At 44.1% G+C, this 23829-nt stretch overlaps 1 protein-coding gene across 7 annotated transcripts in view; it reads right to left on the bottom strand.

The window, feature by feature from the left end:
- Window positions 1–7588, bottom strand: part of LOC115123238 (neuronal cell adhesion molecule-like) — a 183702-nt gene extending 176114 nt beyond the window's left edge. For all 7 annotated transcript variants that reach the window (XM_065022341.1, XM_065022334.1, XM_065022337.1 and 4 more), the window contains exon 1: window positions 7458–7588. The gene's annotated coding sequence lies outside the window, so the exon portion shown is untranslated. The remainder of the gene's footprint in view (window positions 1–7457) is intronic.
- Window positions 7589–23829: the final 16241 nt, after the last annotated feature.

Genomic DNA, 23829 nt, shown 5'->3' with positions numbered 1-23829 from the left:
TGATTGGTGGAGTGCTGCAGAGATGGTTGTCCTTCTGCAAGGTTCTCACATCGCCACAGAGGAACTCTAGAGCTCTGTCAGAGTGACCATCACATTCTTGGTCACCACCCTAACCAAGACACTTCCCCTCCCGATTGCTCAGTTTGGCCGGGCGGCCAGCTCTAGGAAGAGTCTTGGTTCCAAACTTCTTCAATTTAAGAATGACGGAGGCCACTGTGTTCTTGGGGACCTTCAATGCTGCTGACATTTTTTGGTACCCTTCCTCAGATCTGTGCCTCGACACAATCCTGTCTCGGAGCTCTACGGATAATTCCTTGGACCTCATGGCTTGGTTTTTGCTCTGAAATGCACTTTCAAACTGTGGGACCTTATATAGACAGGTGTGTGCCTTTCCAAATCATGTCCAATCTATTGACTTTACCACAGGTGGACTCCAATAAAGTTGTAGAAACATCTCAAGGATGATCAATAGAAACAGGATGCACCTGAGCTCAATTTCGAGTCTCATAGCAAAGGTCTGAATACTTATGTAAATAAGGAATTTCTACCTAACCTGTTTTTGCTTTGTCATTATGCGGTATTGTGTGCAGATTGCACATAAAACAAAAATATTTCTTCCATTTTAGAAGAAGGCTGTAAAGTAACAAAATGTTGAAAAAGTCAAGGCATCTGAATACTCTCTGAAGGCACTGTAATTTCTAAAACAGTGTACTTAAGTATCAAAAGTAAAAGGATACATCTTTTAAGTTCCCTGTACAGTATTAAGCAAACCAGACAGCACCATTTTCTAGTTTGTATTTTATTTACGGAAAACCATGGCACACTCCAACACTTATACATCATTAACAAACAAAGCATGTGTTTAGTGAGTCCGCCAGTTTAGAGGCAGAAGGAATGACCAGCGATGTTCTCTTCATAAGTGCGTGAATTGGAACCTTTCTTGTCCTGCTAAGCATTCAAAATGTAACGAGTACTTTTGGGTGTCAGGGAAAATGTATAGAGTAAAAGGTACATTATTTTCCTTACGAATGCAGTAAAGTAAAAATAGTCAAAAAAATAAATAGTAAAGTACAGATACCCAAAACAATGACTTAAGTTCTACTTAAAGTACTTTACACCACTGTCTGTACCCATGTATACATTTATTAAAATCTGTGGCTTTTTCAGCTCCAAGTAACAGACAGACTGACAGACAGACTGATAGACAGATTGACAGACAGTCTGACAGACAGACTGACAGACTGACAGACTGACAGACTGATAGACTGACTGACAGACAGACAGACTGACAGACAGACTGACAGACAGACTGATAGACAGATTGACAGACAGTCTGACAGACAGACTGACAGACAGTCTGACAGACAGACTGACAGACAGACAGACTGACAGACAGACTGATAGACAGACTGATAGACAGACTGACAAAGACAGCCAAGCAGCAGAGAGACATTTTTAACACTCGCACAGTGGTCCCCACAGAATTAAACAGAACAGTAATATAGGGTCTGTGTCCCAAATGGTACACTACTCTCAACATAGTTCACAACTTTAGACCAGAGCCCTGGGAATAGGGTGGGTGTAATGGGGATAGGGAGTATTTGGGACACACCCTATGTGTCTCTATGGTGGTCCTCCTAATGAGACATCCATCTGGTCCAACAACGCCGAGGACAGGGGTGTGACAGAGACCCTGGACTAAAGCACTGTCACTGTGATGCCTGCCTGGCTCTGTGGGAGAACACAAGCAAGCGCTCACACGCACACACACGCACGCACACACACACACACACACACACACACACACACACACACACACACACACACACACACACACACACACACACACACACACACACACACACACACACACACAGAAAAACAAAGAGACCCAGACCGTGATGACACTAATGGATGTACATGGGCCTCTCTTACTCCCCTGTGGTTACTAACATCAGAACAGTAGACATTCAGATCATTGAGAGGCACACAGGATGCATTCAGATCATTGAGAGGCAGACAGGCTACATTCAGATCATTGAGAGGCAGACAGGCTACATTCAAATCATTGAGAGGCAGTCAGGCTACATTCAGATCATTGAGAGGCAGTCAGGCTACATTCAGATCATTGAGAGGCAGACAGGCTACATTCAGATCATTGAGAGGCAGTCAGGCTACATTCAGATCATTGAGAGGCAGACAGGCTACATTCAGATCATTGAGAGGCAGACAGGCTACATTCAGATCATTGAGAGGCAGACAGGCTACATTCAGATCATTGAGAGGCACTTTCACTACCTGACTGACTGACTTGTGAGGACATACTGTAGTGTGTTACTAAATAATGTAATGTACTGTATATATCCTCAGCCAGTATGTAGACGCCCCTTCAAATGAGTGGATTTGGCTTTTTCAGCCACACCCGAAGCTGACAGGTGCATAAAATCAAGGACACAACAATGCAATCTCCATAGACAAACATTGGCAATAGAATGGCCCGTGCTGAAGAGCTCAGTGACTTTCAACGTGGCACCATTGTAGGATGCCACTTCTTTTGTCTTTCATGGAGAGGATCAGCTTTGATACTGCGGATAGACTGTTGCTTCCATCAATGTAATTGTCTGCAACATTTCCAATCCACCATATATTTTGGGGGGTAAATATATATATCTATATACATACATACATACATACATACATACATACATACATACATACATACATACATACATACATACATACATATAAACATTCATACATATACAGTTTTATTCCCCAAACCATACCATCCCTCCCCCAATTGGAGTAAACTAATAAACAATAAGACTTAGGCTTCTACCTTCAGTTCATACATACTATACACATTTTACAGACACAATCTATTTTACAATAGTTATATTTAGTTTGTTTTTAGTCCTTCCTCTATTTCTGATGTCCATCCACTATGCTATTTCACAACATTTCTGAACCTATATACATTTTACAGACCCCGTATGTTTTACATTGGTTATCTTGTTATTAGTCCCACCCTTCAGCTCCATTCAATCCCTCCCATCTATCTCTCAACACCATCCATTTTGGATTTCTAGCAGCCATATATTTTTCAACTATGCTGTGATGCTTCACAAAAGTAATGAACCTTTCTATTCTCTACAGATTGTAAAATAATTATTATATTATTGATCGATTGACTTTTCAAATCACCCAGTATTGCTATCTGTAGTGTTAGTTCTAGGTAAATGTTGCAATTCTTCAGCCATTCCTGGACCTGTGACCAAAACGAGCTACATATGGACAGTACCAAAATAAATGATTTAATGACTGCTTCCTCACAGCAATATCTACAGAGCTGGGAACATTGTATCCCACATATATATATATGTTGCAATAATTTTGTATAATAATTTAAATTGAAAAATTTGAAGTTTTGAATGCTAGAGCAGCCCCGGCCAACTGTAAGTGTTGTTATTGTGAAGTGGAAATGTCAAGGAGCAACAACGGCTCAGCCGCAAAGTGGTAGGCCACACAAGCTCCCAGAACGGGACCGCCAAGTGCTGAAGCTCGTAGCATGTAAAAATGGTCTGTCCTCGGTTGCAACACTCACTACTGAGTTCCGAAATGCCTCTATAAGAAACGTCAGCAAGGAGACATCAGTTTCATGAAATGGGTTTCTGAGGCCGAGCAGCCGCAGCACACAAGCTTAAGATCACCATGCGCAATGCAAAGCCTGGAGTGGTGGAAAGCTCACCGCCATTGGACACAGTGGAAAGGCGTTCTGTGGAGCGATGAATCATGCTTCACCATCTTGCAGTCCAACGGACGAATCTGGGTTTTGGAATGAGATGTTCGACCAGAAGGTGCACTTTTGGTCATGTAGTGTACTTCCAAAGAAAGCATCAGGAACTGCATGGTCAGAAGCAAAACTATTCAGTTGACTACTCTGCCTTTACTAAACTGACACACATTTATTTAACTTTTATTTAACTAGGAAAGTCAGTTAAGAACAAATTCTTACACATCCATAAGTGTGATTCCATGATGTGATTCAATAGCTCAGAAAATGAACCATCTTGGCTCTAGAAATGAACCATCTTGGCTCTAGAAATGAACCATCTTGGCTCTAGAAATGAACCATCTTGGCTCTAGAAATGAACCATCTTGGTTCTAGAAATGAACCATCTTGGCTCTAGAAATTAACCATCTTGGTTCTAGAAATGAACCATCTTGGCTCTAGAAATGAACCATCTTGGCTCTAGAAATGAACCATCTTGGCTCTAGAAATGAACCATCTTGGCTCTAGAAATGAACCATCTTGGTTGTAAGATCAAGACGTATTGTCCAGTCTTTGGGGAGTTGGTTCACAAGCTATCACCTGGCAGACGACTGGCTGGAAATGAAGAATGAATCACTTCTCACAGAATAGTCTGCGTGTCACGACTTCCGCCGAAGTCGGTCCCTCTCCTTGTTCGGGCGGCGTTCGGCGGTCGACGTCACCGACCTTCTAGTCATCGCTGATCCATTTTTCATTTTCCATTGGTTTTGTCTTGTCTTCCTTCACCCCTGGTTCCAATCCCATCAATTACATGTTGTGTATTTAACCCTCTGTTTCCCCTCATGTCCTTGTCGGTGATTGTTTGATTGTATGTATTGGTGCTAGTTATGTTCTGGTGTGCGACGGGTTTTGTACCCACTTTTATTATTTTTGTATATTTTGTTTTTTTGAGTTTTGTGAGCACTTATTAAACGACTCCGTTTATACCAAGTTCATTCTCCTGCGCCTGACTTCCCTGCCACCAGCACGCACCCATTACACTGAGTGCTTCACCAGCCCACAAGGTGGAATAAGTGGCATTAAGTTGCACTCTCCAGGAACAGGGTTGGAGTTAAAAACCTACAGGACGGTAGCTCTCCAAGAACAGGGTTGAAGTTAAAACCTACAGGATGGTAACTCTCCAGGAACAGGGTTGGAGTTAAAACCTACAGGACGGTAGCTCTCCAAGAACAGGGTTGAAGTTAAAACCTACAGGACGGTAGCTCTCCAGGAACAGGGTTGGAAAGCCCTGCTCTAAAGACCGGTCACTTCCTGGTCATCATTTGGCAACTATCATTGACTTGGTACTGGTACCCCATCTATATAGCCAAGCTATCATTGACTTGGTACTGGTACCCCATGTATATAGCCAAGCTATCATTGACTTGCTTCTGGTACCCCATGTATATAGCCAAGCTATCATTGACTTGGTACTGGTACCCCATGTATATAGCCAATTTATCATTGACTTGGTACTGGTACCCCATGTATATAGCCAAGCTATCATTGACTTGGATCTGGTACCCCATGTATATAGCCAAGCTATAATTGACTTGGTTCTGGTACCCCATGTATATAGCCAAGCTATCATTGACTAGGTACTGGTACGTCATGTATATAGCCCAGCTATCATTGACTAGGTACTGGTACCCCATGTATATAGCCAAGCTATCATTGACTTGGTTCTGGTACCCCATGTATATAGCCAAGCTATCATTGACTTGGTACTGGTACCCCATGTATTTAGCCAAGCTATCATTGACTAGGTACTGGTACCTCATGTATTTAGCCAAGCTATCATTGACTAGGTACTGGTACCTCATGTATATAGCCAAGCTATCATTGACTAGGTACTGGTACCTCATGTATATAGCCAAGCTATCATTGACTAGGTACTGGTACCCCATGTATATAGCCAAGCTATCATTGACTAGGTACTGGTACCTCATGTATATAGCCAAGCTATCATTGACTAGGTACTGGTACCTCATGTATATAGCCAAGCTATCATTGACTAGGTACTGGTACCTCATGTATATAGCCAAGCTATCATTGACTAGGTACTGGTACCTCATGTATATAGCCATTGTGTATTTATTCCATGTGTTACTTTTTTTTTTTACTATTTACTTATTCTTTTCTATTATTATTATTATAAAATATATATCTTGCATTCTGCATTGTTGGAAAGGCCCGTAAGTAAGAATTTCACTACTCACTAGTCTACACCTGTTGTTTACGAAGCACGTGACAAATAAAACGTTGTTTGAATAGGTAATAAACAGAAAAAAAGGCAGTTGTCTAACCATTTTTGGCTCTCTGGATGACGGCACATGGTGGGTCAGGGAGTTGTTATCTACTTGGGGAGATGAACAATAGTCTACTTACACTGAATAAACATGAAATAAACATTCATAGAAAGTGTGTCACAGTTAGAAGAGCCGGCTACAGACAATAAAAGCATTAGTCATTCATTATTAGTAATTAGCATTAATTGGACTGACGGAAAAGTGGCGTGTGTTTGGGTGTGTGTTTGTTTAGAGTGTTTGTGCATGCATCTGTGTGTGTTTCTGGAAAGTGAAAGTGGTGCTTGTTTGTGTGTGTAGGGAAGAATGGGGAAAGGGGTCATTGAATACACTATGAATGAATGGAGCTTGTCTGACAAGGGGACAGAGACAGAGTGGAGGAGGTTGGGTACATGGGTGGGAATGTAATTGCAGTAATGCATTGGGGCAGCAGGGTAGCCTAGTGGTTAGAGCATTGGACTAGTAACCGGAAGCATGCAAGTTCAAACCCCCGAGCTGACAAGGTACAAATCTGTCGTTCTGCCCCTGAACAGGCAGTTAACCCACTGTCATTGAAAATAAGAATTTGTTCTTAATTGACTTGCCTAGTTAAATAAAGGTAAAATAAAAAAAAATTGGCTTGAATATGAACGACACACGGGGAATATTTGGGAGAGTAACCCATATATTGTTGTCAATTAAACGAAATAACAATTTGATTTGTACCATTATATTTTGAGAAATCGTATTATGTGTGACATTTCTCATGTGAAACACATGACTTGATTTCGAACAACTGACAGGTCCAAATATGTTCCAATCGCCAGAGTTATGTGCGTATAAACGTTTCACACATTACGCATTACATATTGGCCACTGCACTGCTCCGTCTCTCTCTCCGGTTATGTGATAACAAGGATTTGTGAAAATCTTCAGCGAAGGTAAATATTTTGTCACATTTTGGGTAAAGTGTGAGTCGGGTTGACTCTATTATTTGATAACCAGCCATAGTCGACAAAATTAACAAATGATGCCAGGGCAAGTCGAACACTTGCCAGCTGTCCACTGGACCAGCCACACAGATGCACACACATATGTACAGGGCTGTACACCTGTTTTGAGTAACATACCACATGAGTAGGACTACCACACAAGAAGTAGCCTAAATACCGTTCTCTGTCAATTTCTACACAGCATGTAATTTCTTTGCGTCCGGCAGGCAATTGAATGCGCCAAATGAGTTTTTGCCTACAAACATCCATCCCTTGTTCCCATGCATAAACTACTCAAGTGAATGACAGCGACATCCGACTCCGAACCTGTCTTTAGGTTGTTATGGCATAAAAACATAATTTACTCACCTAACCTGCAGTCTCTGTGGCGCACTCTCTCTCCCAGGTGCTTGCAGTAGGCTAGTAGACTGATATATTTCCCCTGTGTGTATTTTCGTTGCTGCCTGGTCCGTCCGTTCAGAGACTCGATCTCTCTATAACACCAGTTCACAATAGCGCATTAGCCGCGGCACCTTTAAAGCGCGCGCACTGCAGCGCCGCTGCCGACAGATGGTGGTTGAACACTGAATAATTTTGTCAAAATAGGTTTCAAAATGTAAAATATGTCCCGCTGCTACTGTCAACATCACAGATGGGGAACATTTGTATGGGGTAAAGGATCATGTAAGCTAAAGTCATTTTACATGCTGCGTTTTATAAATTATTCCCTGTCACTATTGTTTTAATCCTCTTCTTGAAATTAAGAGGGGTGAGTGAAGTGCTTTGCTATACTTTCTCCATTTATAAACTTTTGTTGGATTCATGCATAACGATGTATTATAATGGGAATGCTCAAACAAAAACAACATTCACCATAAACAGAAAGTAAAATTAGGTTAATTCCTTCCCCCTTAAGGCATAAACTGTAGGCCTATACATTTGTGCCATTAAATGATTAAGTCTCGTAAGAAAAATGTTCTGAAACAGAATGCATCATATCACCAGCAGGAGTGAAGCTACAGTATGTTGCAAATGATACCATATTCCCTACATAGTGCACTACTTTAGACCAGAGCCCTATGATCCCTGGTCAAAAGTAATGCACTATATAAGGAATAGGTTGCCATTTGGAATAAATCCTGCCTCTGAGCTGCTTCCTAGCTGTTCAGCCATCAGCAGGACCGTTTAAGCTATCTAGTCAGGGATGAAGCCCTAATGTCTCCAGCGCCTCCCATTGTCCTAATGTCTCCTCTACTGTAGCCTCCCATTGTCCTAATGTCTCCTCTACTGTAGCCTCCCATTGTCCTAATGTCTCCTCTACTGTAGCCTCCCATTGTCCTGATGTCTCCTCTACTGTAGCCTCCCATTGCCCTAATGTCTCCTCTACTGTAGCCTCCCATTGTCCTAATGTCTCCTCTAATGTAGCCTCCCATTGTCCTGATGTCTCCTCTACTGTAGCCTCCCATTGTCCTGATGTCTCCTCTACTGTAGCCTCCCATTGTCCTAATGTCTCCTCTACTGTAGCCTCCCATTGTCCTAATGTCTCCAGCGCCTCCCATTGTCCTAATGTCTCTTCTACTGTAGCCTCCCATTGTCCTGATGTCTCCTCTACTGTAGCCTCCCATTGTCCTAATGTCTCCTCTACTGTAGCCTCCCATTGTCCTGATGTCTCCTCTACTGTAGCCTCCCATTGTCCTGATGTCTCCTCTACTGTAGCCTCCCATTGTCCTGATGTCTCCTCTACTGTAGCCTCCCATTGTCCTAATGTCTCCTCTACTGTAGCCTCCCATTGTCCTAATGTCTCCTCTACTGTAGCCTCCCATTGTCCTAATGTCTCCTCTACTGTAGCCTCCCATTGTCCTAATGTCTCCAGCGCCTCCCATTGTCCTAATGTCTCCTCTACTGTAGCCTCCCATTGTCCTAATGTCTCCTCTACTGTAGCCTCCCATTGTCCTAATGTCTCCTCTACTGTAGCCTCCCATTGTCCTTATGTCTCCAGCGCCTCCCATTGTCCTAATGTCTCCTCTACTGTAGCCTCCCATTGTCCTGATGTCTCCTCTACTGTAGCCTCCCATTGTCATAATGTCTCCTCTACTGTAGCCTCCCATTGTCCTGATGTCTCCTCTACTGTAGCCTCCCATTGTCCTAATGTCTCCTCTACTGTAGCCTCCCATTGTCCTGATGTCGCCTCTAATGTAGCCTCCCATTGTCCTAATGTCTCCTCTACTGTAGCCTCCCATTGTCCTAATGTCTCCTCTACTGTAGCCTCCCATTGTCCTAATGTCTCCTCTACTGTAGCCTCCCATTGTCCTAATGTCTCCTCTACTGTAGCCTCCCATTGTCCTGATGTCTCCTCTACTGTAGCCTCCCATTGTCCTAATGTCTCCAGCGCCTCCCATTGTCCTAATGTCTCCTCTACTGTAGCCTCCCATTGTCCTAATGTCTCCTCTACTGTAGCCTCCCATTGTCCTGATGTCTCCTCTACTGTAGCCTCCCATTGTCCTAATGTCTCCTCTACTGTAGCCTCCCATTGTCCTAATGTCTCCTCTACTGTAGCCTCCCATTGTCCTAATGTCTCCTCTACTGTAGCCTCCCATTGTCCTGATGTCTCCTCTACTGTAGCCTCCCATTGTCCTGATGTCTCCTCTACTGTAGCCTCCCATTGTCCTAATGTCTCCTCTACTGTAGCCTCCCATTGTCCTGATGTCTCCTCTACTGTAGCCTCCCATTGTCCTAATGTCTCCAGTGCCTCCCATTGTCCTAATGTCTCCTCTACTGTAGCCTCCCATTGTCCTGATGTCTCCTCTACTGTAGCCTCCCATTGTCCTGATGTCTCCTCTACTGTAGCCTCCCATTGTCCTAATGTCTCCTCTACTGTAGCCTCCCATTGTCCTGATGTCTCCTCTACTGTAGCCTCCCATTGTCCTAATGTCTCCTCTACTGTAGCCTCCCATTGTCCTAATGTATCCTCTACTGTAGCCTCCCATTGTCCTAATGTCTCCTCTACTGTAGCCTCCCATTGTCCTAATGTCTCCTCTACTGTAGCCTCCCATTGTCCTGATGTCTCCTCTACTGTAGCCTCCCATTGTCCTAATGTCTCCTCTACTGTAGCCTCCCATTGTCCTAATGTCTCCTCTACTGTAGCCTCCCATTGTCCTGATGTCTCCTCTACTGTAGCCTCCCATTGTCCTAATGTCTCCAGCGCCTCCCATTGTCCTAATGTCTCCTCTACTGTAGCCTCCCATTGTCCTAATGTCTCCTCTACTGTAGCCTCCCATTGTCCTGATGTCTCCTCTACTGTAGCCTCCCATTGTCCTAATGTCTCCTCTACTGTAGCCTCCCATTGTCCTGATGTCTCCTCTACTGTAGCCTCCCATTGTCCTAATGTCTCCTCTACTGTAGCCTCCCATTGTCCTGATGTCTCCTCTAATGTAGCCTCCCATTGTCCTAATGTCTCCTCTACTGTAGCCTCCCATTGTCCTAATGTCTCCTCTACTGTAGCCTCCCATTGTCCTAATGTCTCCTCTACTGTAGCCTCCCATTGTCCTAATGTCTCCTCTACTGTAGCCTCCCATTGTCCTGATGTCTCCTCTACTGTAGCCTCCCATTGCCCTAATGTCTCCTCTACTGTAGCCTCCCATTGTCCTAATGTCTCCTCTAATGTAGCCTCCCATTGTCCTGATGTCTCCTCTACTGTAGCCTCCCATTGTCCTGATGTCTCCTCTACTGTAGCCTCCCATTGTCCTAATGTCTCCTCTACTGTAGCCTCCCATTGTCCTAATGTCTCCAGCGCCTCCCATTGTCCTAATGTCTCTTCTACTGTAGCCTCCCATTGTCCTGATGTCTCCTCTACTGTAGCCTCCCATTGTCCTAATGTCTCCTCTACTGTAGCCTCCCATTGTCCTGATGTCTCCTCTACTGTAGCCTCCCATTGTCCTGATGTCTCCTCTACTGTAGCCTCCCATTGTCCTGATGTCTCCTCTACTGTAGCCTCCCATTGTCCTAATGTCTCCTCTACTGTAGCCTCCCATTGTCCTAATGTCTCCTCTACTGTAGCCTCCCATTGTCCTAATGTCTCCTCTACTGTAGCCTCCCATTGTCCTAATGTCTCCAGCGCCTCCCATTGTCCTAATGTCTCCTCTACTGTAGCCTCCCATTGTCCTAATGTCTCCTCTACTGTAGCCTCCCATTGTCCTAATGTCTCCTCTACTGTAGCCTCCCATTGTCCTTATGTCTCCAGCGCCTCCCATTGTCCTAATGTCTCCTCTACTGTAGCCTCCCATTGTCCTGATGTCTCCTCTACTGTAGCCTCCCATTGTCCTAATGTCTCCTCTACTGTAGCCTCCCATTGTCCTGATGTCTCCTCTACTGTAGCCTCCCATTGTCCTAATGTCTCCTCTACTGTAGCCTCCCATTGTCCTGATGTCGCTCTAATGTAGCCTCCCATTGTCCTAATGTCTCCTCTACTGTAGCCTCCCATTGTCCTAATGTCTCCTCTACTGTAGCCTCCCATTGTCCTAATGTCTCCTCTACTGTAGCCTCCCATTGTCCTAATGTCTCCTCTACTGTAGCCTCCCATTGTCCTGATGTCTCCTCTACTGTAGCCTCCCATTGTCCTAATGTCTCCAGCGCCTCCCATTGTCCTAATGTCTCCTCTACTGTAGCCTCCCATTGTCCTAATGTCTCCTCTACTGTAGCCTCCCATTGTCCTGATGTCTCCTCTACTGTAGCCTCCCATTGTCCTAATGTCTCCTCTACTGTAGCCTCCCATTGTCCTAATGTCTCCTCTACTGTAGCCTCCCATTGTCCTAATGTCTCCTCTACTGTAGCCTCCCATTGTCCTGATGTCTCCTCTACTGTAGCCTCCCATTGTCCTGATGTCTCCTCTACTGTAGCCTCCCATTGTCCTAATGTCTCCTCTACTGTAGCCTCCCATTGTCCTGATGTCTCCTCTACTGTAGCCTCCCATTGTCCTAATGTCTCCAGCGCCTCCCATTGTCCTAATGTCTCCTCTACTGTAGCCTCCCATTGTCCTGATGTCTCCTCTACTGTAGCCTCCCATTGTCCTGATGTCTCCTCTACTGTAGCCTCCCATTGTCCTAATGTCTCCTCTACTGTAGCCTCCCATTGTCCTGATGTCTCCTCTACTGTAGCCTCCCATTGTCCTAATGTCTCCTCTACTGTAGCCTCCCATTGTCCTAATGTATCCTCTACTGTAGCCTCCCATTGTCCTAATGTCTCCTCTACTGTAGCCTCCCATTGTCCTAATGTCTCCTCTACTGTAGCCTCCCATTGTCCTGATGTCTCCTCTACTGTAGCCTCCCATTGTCCTAATGTCTCCTCTACTGTAGCCTCCCATTGTCCTAATGTCTCCTCTACTGTAGCCTCCCATTGTCCTGATGTCTCCTCTACTGTAGCCTCCCATTGTCCTAATGTCTCCAGCGCCTCCCATTGTCCTAATGTCTCCTCTACTGTAGCCTCCCATTGTCCTAATGTCTCCTCTACTGTAGCCTCCCATTGTCCTGATGTCTCCTCTACTGTAGCCTCCCATTGTCCTAATGTCTCCTCTACTGTAGCCTCCCATTGTCCTGATGTCTCCTCTACTGTAGCCTCCCATTGTCCTAATGTCTCCTCTACTGTAGCCTCCCATTGTCCTGATGTCTCCTCTAATGTAGCCTCCCATTGTCCTAATGTCTCCTCTACTGTAGCCTCCCATTGTCCTAATGTCTCCTCTACTGTAGCCTCCCATTGTCCTAATGTCTCCTCTACTGTAGCCTCCCATTGTCCTAATGTCTCCTCTACTGTAGCCTCCCATTGTCCTGATGTCTCCTCTACTGTAGCCTCCCATTGTCCTAATGTCTCCAGCGCCTCCCATTGTCCTAATGTCTCCTCTACTGTAGCCTCCCATTGTCCTAATGTCTCCTCTACTGTAGCCTCCCATTGTCCTGATGTCTCCTCTACTGTAGCCTCCCATTGTCCTAATGTCTCCTCTACTGTAGCCTCCCATTGTCCTAATGTCTCCTCTACTGTAGCCTCCCATTGTCCTAATGTCTCCTCTACTGTAGCCTCCCATTGTCCTGATGTCTCCTCTACTGTAGCCTCCCATTGTCCTAATGTCTCCAGCGCCCCCATTGTCCTAATGTCTCCTCTACTGTAGCCTCCCATTGTCCTGATGTCTCCTCTACTGTAGCCTCCCATTGTCCTGATGTCTCCTCTACTGTAGCCTCCCATTGTCCTAATGTCTCCTCTACTGTAGCCTCCCATTGTCCTGATGTCTGCTCTACTGTAGCCTCCCATTGTCCTAATGTCTCCTCTACTGTAGCCTCCCATTGTCCTAATGTATCCTCTACTGTAGCCTCCCATTGTCCTAATGTCTCCTCTACTGTAGCCTCCCATTGTCCTAATGTCTCCTCTACTGTAGCCTCCCATTGTCCTGATGTCTCCTCTACTGTAGCCTCCCATTGTCCTAATGTCTCCTCTACTGTAGCCTCCCATTGTCCTAATGTCTCCTCTACTGTAGCCTCCCATTGTCCTGATGTCTCCTCTACTGTAGCCTCCCATTGTCCTAATGTCTCCCCAGCGCTCTCCCATTGTCCTAATGTCTCCTCTACTGTAGCCTCCCATTGTCCTAATGTCTCCTCTACTGTAGCCTCCCATTGTCCTGATGTCTCCTCTACTGTAGCCTCCCATTGTCCTGATGTCTCCTCTACTGTAGCCTCCCATTGTCCTGATGTCTCCTCTACTGTAGCCTCCCATTGTCCTAATGTCTCCTCTACTGTAGCCTCCCATTGTCCTGATGTCTCCTCTACTGTTGTCCTGCTCTCTACTGTAGCCTCCCATTGTCCTGATGTCTCCTCTACTGTAGCCTCCCATTGTCCTGATGTCTCCTCTAATGTAGCCTCCCATTGTCCTGATGTCTCCTCTAATGTAGCCTCCCATTGTCCTAATGTCTCCTCTACTGTAGCCTCCCATTGTCCTGATGTCTCCTCTACTGTAGCCTCCCATTGTCTTGATGTGTCCTCTACTGTAGCCTCCCATTGTCCTAATGTCTCCTCTACTGTAGCCTCCCATTGTCCTGATGTCTCCTCTACTGTAGCCTCCCATTGTCTTGATGTGTCCTCTACTGTAGCCTCCCATTGTCCTGATGGCCTGGTGGCTGTAATGGTCTGGTCATGTGACTCTAGAAAGAGAGATACATGTCCTGTCAATTCCATCTGGAGCGAGTCACACTCAACCAGGCATGGCCATTCATAGCATGCCGATGTTAGAACACATGCATGATCACTGGTTTAGTACGGGAAGCCATCTGCAGTCTGCCAGGATGGAACCGTAGAATCATAATGATTCATTCTAATTCTATGTATGGAATCAACCACCAGGCACTCTAGTGATTCTACTGGAGATGCTCTCCACTGTCTGCATGCAAGTTACTGTGGTTTAATGTTACTCTGTCATTACTGAACAAGGGATTAAATAAACCTGGTTTGGCAAAATAGCAACACAATCCCTTAATTTAGCTTTAACTACCACACAGTGCGGACACACATGCAATCTGTTTTGCTGCGAGGCATTTTGATCTGTGGTTGTGTTGAGAACTGGAGCATGTCCTGATAAAATAAGGATGCCGTTGGATAACAGAAAGAGACATCTCTTTCCTCCTCTCATCTCCAAGTTATAGGTTCTGTTCTGACTCATCATGATGTAATGTGAGGCTACAGATATTATCTTTATGGAAAAGACACAACACAACCAAAGCGGTCCAGAAGGAGAGAATACCTGGGAAATGGTCTCTATGCTCCACTAGTCTTCCAAACATCCTACTGCTGTTCTGATTCAGAAATGCTGTATTGTCCCAACATTGGGCAATTTAATTTGCTATTATTGTATAAAAAAACTATACTCAAACGCACACTGTTAGAAAAAAAGGTTCCAAAAGGGCTCTTTGGCTGTCCCCATAGGAACACCCTTTTGGTGCCAGGTAGAACCCTTTTGGGTTCCATGTAGAACCCTCTGAGGAAAGGGTTCTACATGGAACTGAAAAATGTTCTGCCTGGAACCAAAAGGGTTCTACCTGGAACCAAACAGGGTTCTTCAAAGGGTTATCCTATGGGGATAGCCAAAGAACCCATTTAGGGTATAGATATCACCTTTTAGGGTATAGATAACACCTTTTAGGGTATAGATAGCACCTTTTAGGGTATAGATAGCACCATTTAGGGTATAGATATCACCATTTAGGGTATAGATATCACCATTTAGGGTCTAGATAGCACCTTTTAGGGTATAGATAGCACCTTTTAGGGTATAGATATCACCATTTAGGGTCTAGATAGCACCTTTTGGGGTCTAGATAGCACCTTTCTTTCTAAGAGTGCAGGCATACAATAAAAACACAATAACCGTATCACACAAGAATAGATCAAAACATGACAATACCAGGATCTTATAATATATACAACCATAGCTATACTATACATAAAGTGTAACAGTCTGTGTCTTCAGTCCTCCCCTCCTGTACACCGTAGCCCTACGCATTATCTATTGTTAAGGGACCAGGGAAATGACTAGCCTATAATTAAGGCCTACTGTTATCACAGCATTATTAGTCATTCAATTTCTTTAATGGGAATGTCCGTTCTAGAACTTTTATTTCTATGTCTTCGTTCCTCTCCTCCTGCACACTCCTATTCATTATCAGTTGAAAGGGGCCTGGGGAGTTGTGCCTGCCACCCGGCCCACATCCTCCCAGAGCCACATTAAGAAATACCGTTATTGTCCTCCCCTCCTCTCAGACTGCCTGCAGACATGTCTGTGGATCATCTCAATCCAATTAAAATATTCACTTAATTTCCTTCTGCATGAAAATGATCTGGAACATACTCTGAGGAGTATCACTCTATGAGTTAATGTGTAGAGTATTGGGAGCTATAGGGATGTATGGCCCTCTAGCATGTTCCCACGTGAACTCATTGTTGAGACACAGAATAGGTCCTGTTTATGTCCCTTCCTGGGGTCGAATCAGGGGTCCAGAAGAACAACACTTATACTCAAACACCATCAAAAACAGAGAGTCAGAAAAGCCAAGAAACGTATACATGTACCTTATTCATCTGTTTGATGACGCTGAAGGAGGCATTATGAATCTGGCGCATGCAAACAGAGAAAGCAGGCGTCATCACCCGGCAGGAAACAGGTCCCTTTTCCTGAATGAATCAGTGTTTCCCTGCCTTACTAAAACAATAAGCTAGAGAGATGCAGAGAAGGGGGATGAACACAGAGAAGGGAGATGAACACAGAGAAGGGAGATGCACACGGAGAAGGGAGATGCACACAGAGAAGGGAGATGAACACAGACAAGGGAGATGAACACAGAGAAGGGAGATGCACACAGAGAAGGGGGATGCACACAGAGAAGGGAGATGCACACAGAGAAGGGAGATGCACACGGAGAAGGGAGATGCACACAGAGAAGGGAGATGCACACGGAGAAGGGAGATGCACACAGAGAAGGGAGATGCACACGGAGAAGGGAGATGCACACAGAGAAGGGAGATGCACACAGAGAAGGGAGATGCACACAGAGAAGGGAGATGCACACAGAGAAGGGAGATGCACACGGAGAAGGGAGATGAACACAGAGAAGGGAGATGCACACAGAGAAGGGAGATGCACACAGAGAAGGGAGATGCACACAGAGAAGGGAGATGAACACAGAGAAGAGAGATGCACACAGAGAAGAGAGATGCACACAGAGAAGGGAGATGCACACGGAGAAGGGAGATGCACACGGAGAAGGGAGATGCACACAGAGAAGAGAGATGAACACAGAAGGGAGATGCACACGGAGAAGGGAGATGCACACAGAGAAGGGAGATGCACACACACAAGAACCACCGCCATCAAGTAACACGTCAAGCCGACTATGAAACAACCAGGCTGGCATTCTGATGAATGTGATCCTATAACTAGATCAGAACCAAAGACCACCAAGCTGAGGCACACACACACACACACACACACACATACACACACACACACACACACACACACACACCTATGTATTTTGAATTTTGTTTGGGCAATACAGTGCATTAAAACTAAAAGCAGATTTACCTAGCTCGGTGGACACCCTAGGAAACTCAAGAGTTAACCAATCCCGTGAAAGGATTAGGCAACTCAGGTGTCTATACTTCAACAGCAAGTTAATGAAGTAAGGCCTTGTAAACAAAAAGGGAGTAATGTAGAGATCTACTGGTCTTTAGCGAAGTCCAGACAACCTTTTGATACAGGATACAGGATACAGTGATTTGATTTGAAACTGTCACCTGTAACAAAATGAAGGGCACTATGGTAGATGGCATCTAAATGTTTAAGAGTAGTACCAGCTGCACTTTAATAAATAATATCACCATAATCAACAACAGATCAAAAGGTTGACTGAATAATCTGCTTCCTACTGCTCAGAGAAAGACACCATCTGTTTCCTACTGCTCAGAGAAAGACACTATCTGTTTCCTACTGCTTAGAGAAAGACACCATCTGTTTCCTACTGCTTAGAGAAAGACACCATCTGTTTCCTACTGCTTAGAGAAAGACACCATCTGTTTCCTACTGCTTAGAGAAAGACACCATCTGCTTCCTACTGCTCAGAGAAAGACACCATCTGTTTCCTACTGCTTAGAGAAATACACCATCTGCTTCCTACTGCTTAGAGAAAGACACCATCTGTTTCCTACTGCTTAGAGAAAGACACCATCTGTTTCCTACTGCTTAGAGAAAGACACCATCTGCTTCCTACTGCTCAGAGAAAGACACCATCTGTTTCCTACTGCTTAGAGAAATACACCATCTGCTTCCTACTGTTCAGAGAAAGACACCATCTGCTTCCTACTGCCTAGAGAAAGACACCATCTGCTTCCTACTGCTTAGAGAAATACACCATCTACTTCCTACTGCTCAGAGAAAGACACCATCTGCTTCCTACTGCTTAGAGAAAGACACCATCTGCTTCCTACTGCTTAGAGAAAGACACCATCTGCTTCCTACTGCTTAGAGAAAGACACCATCTGCTTCCTACTGCTCAGAGAAAGACACCATCTGCTTCCTACTGCTCAGAGAAAGATACCATCTGCTTCCTACTGCTCAGAGAAAGATACCATCTGCTTCCTACTGCTCAGAGAAAGATACCATCTGCTTCCTACTGCTCAGAGAAAGCACCATCTGTTTCTGTAAAAAAAAATCTAACTTTAAATCGTAATCAATATCAATCCGAATGCCGAAGTGTTTATATGCGGGAACACGTTTGATTGGAGAACAATATACTGAGTTAACATGTAGTTCATCTGAAACATTCTTACAAGAGTTTGAAAACAACATGTATTTCATTTTGCCCTTATAAAGCACAAGGGATTCCTACATAGCTATAACATCTGACTAGTTTAGACACAGCCAGATCAACAGTCAGGGTAATAGCATACATAATAGTAGCATCCACATATAGATTAAGTTTACAATTTTGTACAGATGGTGTTTATATAAACTCAGCAAAAAAAGAAACATCCCTTTTTCAGGACACTGTCTTTCAAAGATAATTCGTAAAAATCCAAATAACTTCACAGATCTTCATTGTAAAGGGTTTAAAAACTGTTTCCCATGCTTGTTCAATGAACCATAAACAATTAATGAACATGCACCACTAACAGCTTACAGACGGTAGGCAATTAAGGTCACAGTTATGAAAATTTAGGACACTAAAGAGGCCTTTCTACTGACTCTGAAAAACACCAAAAGAATGATGCCCAGGGTCCCTGCTCACCTGCGTGAACGTGCCTTAGGCATGCTGCAAGGAGGCATGAGGACAGCAGATGTGGCCACGGCAATAAATTGCAATGTCCATACTGTGAGACGCCTAACACAGCACCTCAGGGAGACAGGACGGACAGCTGATCGTTCTCGCAGTGGCAGACCATGTGTAACAGCACATAGCACGCACTCCAGCATATATTTCTCACTGGTCACCCCCAAAGCCAATTCCTCCTTTGGTCATCTTTCCTTCCAGTTCTCTGCTGCCAATGACTGGAACGAACTGCAAAAATCTCTGAAGCTGGAGACTCATATCTCCCTCACTAGCTTTAAGCACCAGCTGTCAGAGCAGCTCACAGCCCATCTGTAAACAGCCCATCTCTCTACCTACCTCATCCCCATACATTATTTATTTATTTATCTTGCTCCTTTGCACCCCAGTATCTCTACTTGCACATTCATCTTCTGCACATCCACCATTCCAATATTTAATTGCTATATTGTAATTATTTCGCCACCAGGGCCTATTATTGCCTTAACTCCCTTATCTTACCTCATTTGCACTCACTGTATATAGACTTTTTGTTTTATTTTGTTCTGTATTATTGACTATGTGTAACTCTGTGTTGTTGTGTGTCGAATTGCTATGCTTTATCTTGGCCAGGTCGCAGTTACAAATGAGAACTTGTTCTCAACTAGCCTATCTGGTTAAATAAAGGTTAAATATAAAATAAAAAAATTAAACAACACACCTGCGGGACAGGTACAGGATGGCAACAACAACTGCCCGAGTTACACCAGGAACACACAATCCCTCCATCAGTGCTCAGACTGTCCGCAATAGGCTGACAGAGGCTGGACTGAGGGCTTGTAGGCCTGTTGTAAGACAGGTCCTCACCAGACATCCCCGGCAACAACATCCTCCTCCCTCATGTGGTACCCTTCCTGCAGGCTCATCCTGACATGACCCTCCAGCATGACAATGCCACCAGTCATACTGCTCGTTCTGTGCGTGATTTCCTGCCAGACAGGAATGTCAGTGTTCTGCCATGGCCAGCAAAGAGCCTGGATCTCAATCCCATTGAGCACGTCTGGGACCTGTTGGATCGGAGGGTGAGGGCTAGGGCCATTCCCCCCAGAAATGTCTGGGAACTTGCATGTGCCTTGGTGGAGGAATGGGGTAACATCTCACAGCAAGAACTGGCAAATCTGGTGCAGTCCATTAGTAGGAGATGCACTGCAGTACTTAATGCAGCTGGTGGCCACACCAGATACCGACTGTTACTTCTGATTTTGACCCCCCCTTTGTTCAGGGACACATTATTCCATTGTCTGTGGAACTTGTTCAGTTTATGTCACAGTTGTTGAATCTTGTTATGTTCATACAAATATTTACACATGTTAAGTTTACTGAAAATAAACACAGTTGACAGTGAGGACATTTCTTTTTTTGCTGAGTTTAAATAGTGAAGAGAACAGGTCCCAATATCGACGCCTGGGGTTCACCTTTATGTACTTCAAGAAATTCAGACTTAACCCCATCAATCACCAGTTCTGTCACTATAAGATAATCATGAAACCATAAACAGGCATCAGAGCTCAGGCCTTTTGAGGACAACTTATTCATTAAAACAACATCACCAATATCAAAAGCTTTAGACAGGTCCACAAACAAAGCAGCACATGTCATTTTAGTGTCTAAAGCGTTGACAGGGTCACTACTAAAGTTGTAGCTGTAATAGCGCTGTAAGCAGGACTAAACCCTGATTTGGTTTACATTCTAAATACAAAAAAAGAGCAAAGTTGTACATTTACCAAGGATTCAAGAACCTTAGCTAGACAGGAAAGCCTTGAAATGGGTTGATAATGACTAAGATGACGCCTGTCCCCCTCTCTTATGGAGCGGCAGCACAAGAACTGATTTACATCATTTTGGAATATTTCCTGATAACAATGTTAAATAAAAAATGCTGAGCGTTTTGACATGATTAACCACAATGAGAAAGGTGGGTGGGACACACCACCCTACTGCTTAAAGCCAGAACTGCAGTCACTTACACACAACTGTCTGACAGGTAACTCTCTTCTTTATGCTTATGACACGTTGTAGAAAAGATAAGCCTCGTCCAATCTATTTACTGTCGTCCGCTGTTTCAACATTGTCAAGCCGTACAATATACAGTGTACAAATTCCTATGGGACCAATGATGGTGTATATAAATACGTACGTCTAGGTCTGTGTATGGGACTAGGGTATAGAGAGGCAAGGGCTGATATAGCCTAATGTATAAGCGCCATCATCTAAACCTGTGTTTCCCAAACTCGGTCCTGGGGCCCCTCCTCGGTGCACGTCTTGGTTTTTGCGCAGGACCGAGTTTGGGAAACGCAAATCTAAACAACTCATCCCCCCTATTCATCATCATCTATCTAAACAACTCACCCCCCCTATTCACCATCATCTATCTAAACAACTCACCCCCCCATTCACCATCATCTATCTAAACAACTCATCCCCCCTATTCACCATCATCTATCTAAACAACTCATCCCCCCCTATTCACCATCATCTATCTAAACAACCTATCCCCCTATTCACCATCATCTATCTAAACAACTCATCCCCCTATTCATCATCATCTATCTAAACAACTCACCCCCCATTCACCATCATCTATCTAAACAACTCATCCCCCTATTCACCATCATCTATCTAAACAACTAATCCCCCTATTCACCATCATCTATCTAAACAACTCATCCCCCTATTCACCATCATCTATCTAAACAACTCATCCCCCTATTCACCATCATCTATCTAAACAACTCATCCCCCTATTCACCATCATCTATCTAAACAACTCATCCCCCCCCCTATTCACCATCATCTATCTAAACAACTCATCCCCCCTATTCACCATCATCTATCTAAACAACTCATCCCCCTATTCACCATCATCTATCTAAACAACTCATCCCCCCTATTCACCATCATCTATCTAAACAACTCATCCCCCTATTCACCATCATCTATCTAAACAACTCATCCCCCTATTCACCATCATCTATCTAAACAACTCATCCCCCTATTCACCATCATCTATCTAAACAACTCATCCCCCATTCACCATCATCTATCTAAACAACTCATCCCTCTATTCATCATCATCTATCTAAACAACTCATCCCCCTATTCACCATCATCTATCTAAACAACTCATCCCCCTATTCATCATCATCTATCTAGACAACTCATCCCCCTATTCACCATCATCTATCTAAACAACTCATCCCCCTATTCACCATCATCTATCTAAACAACTCATCCCCCTATTCACCATCATCTATCTAAACAACTCATCCCCCTATTCACCATCATCTATCTAAACAACTCACCCCCCTATTCACCATCATCTATCTAAACAACTCACCCCCATTCACCATCATCTATCTAAACAACTCATCCCCCTATTCACCATCATCTATCTAAACAACTCATCCCCCTATTCACCATCATCTATCTAAACAACTCATCCCCCTATTCACCATCATCTATCTAAACAACTCATCCCCCTATTCACCATCATCTATCTAAACAACTCATCCCCCCATTCACCATCATCTATCTAAACAACTCATCCCCCTATTCATCATCATCTATCTAAACAACTCATCCCCCTATTCACCATCATCTATCTAAACAACTCATCCCCCTATTCACCATCATCTATCTAAACAACTCATCCCCCCATTCACCATCATCTATCTAAACAACTCATCCCCCTATTCATCATCATCTATCTAAACAACTCATCCCCCTATTCACCATCATCTATCTAAACAACTCATCCCCCTATTCACCATCATCTATCTAAACAACTCATCCCCCCATTCACCATCATCTATCTAAACAACTCACCCCCCTATTCATCATCATCTATCTAAACGACTCATCCCCCTATTCACCATCATCTATCTAAACAACTCATCCCCCCTATTCACCATCATCTATCTAAACAACTCATCCCCCCTATTCATCATCATCTATCTAAACAACTCATCCCCTATCCAATATTGACTTCAAAACAAATGAAGAACTATCGTGTGAGGATATTCATTGGGCTAAATCCCCAAGCGTAAACATCATCAGTACATAAGTGTTCAGATGGAAGGAAGGCAACAACACATCTAAACGCACCGCAAGATGTGTTCTCAAAATCTGCACAGTCAGAGTTGATTTGAGAGGCGTCATTGAAATGTAATCACAGGTAGCTAGCCCTAGAGGCTTGATACTACGCCCAAACGGTGCAAAGAAATCAAATCACTAATGCGATTATTGCGATTATTGCGTTGAAACAAGTCCACCAGTCGATTCAGTTGACATCTAAGAGGAGGATGCATTCCCTCAGATCCGTGATTTCATTACTACCTCTACGCTGAGCGCAAACAGCCTCTACAGTCGGCCTAACTATGTTTACACACAGGGGGGGGCAAAGACCTGACCTGAGTGTACTTAAAACACACACACACACACAGCATTAACCCTTTAGTACCTTCATAGACTTGTCATTACGAGCTGTGCCAGGCATCTAGGCTGTACCAATAGAAACATAATTACTAGATTGGACATGAACAGTCATTTCATTTATATGACGGCATCACCTGGAATTAACGTCTGGCATGTCTGTAAATATTATCTTAATGAGTGTGATCACTTCTAAACCCAATTACTGAGGGCTGTAACTGTACCATAGTGGCTTGTGTATGTGGAGCAATCTAGCTGTAGCCTATGGGCCAGGTATGTAGCTGTTTCTCACTATATGGAACTATTACTGTTTATAAGACATTATGGTGTCATTTCCTGTAGCTGTTTCTCACTACATGGAACTATTACTGTTTATAAGACATTATGGTGTCATTTCCTGTAGCTGTTTCTCACTAT

This window comes from Oncorhynchus nerka, linkage group LG9a (assembly GCF_034236695.1).
Source record: "Oncorhynchus nerka isolate Pitt River linkage group LG9a, Oner_Uvic_2.0, whole genome shotgun sequence".
Classification (NCBI taxonomy): domain Eukaryota; kingdom Metazoa; phylum Chordata; class Actinopteri; order Salmoniformes; family Salmonidae; genus Oncorhynchus; species Oncorhynchus nerka.
This window is presented reverse-complemented; position numbering and strand designations above follow the sequence as displayed.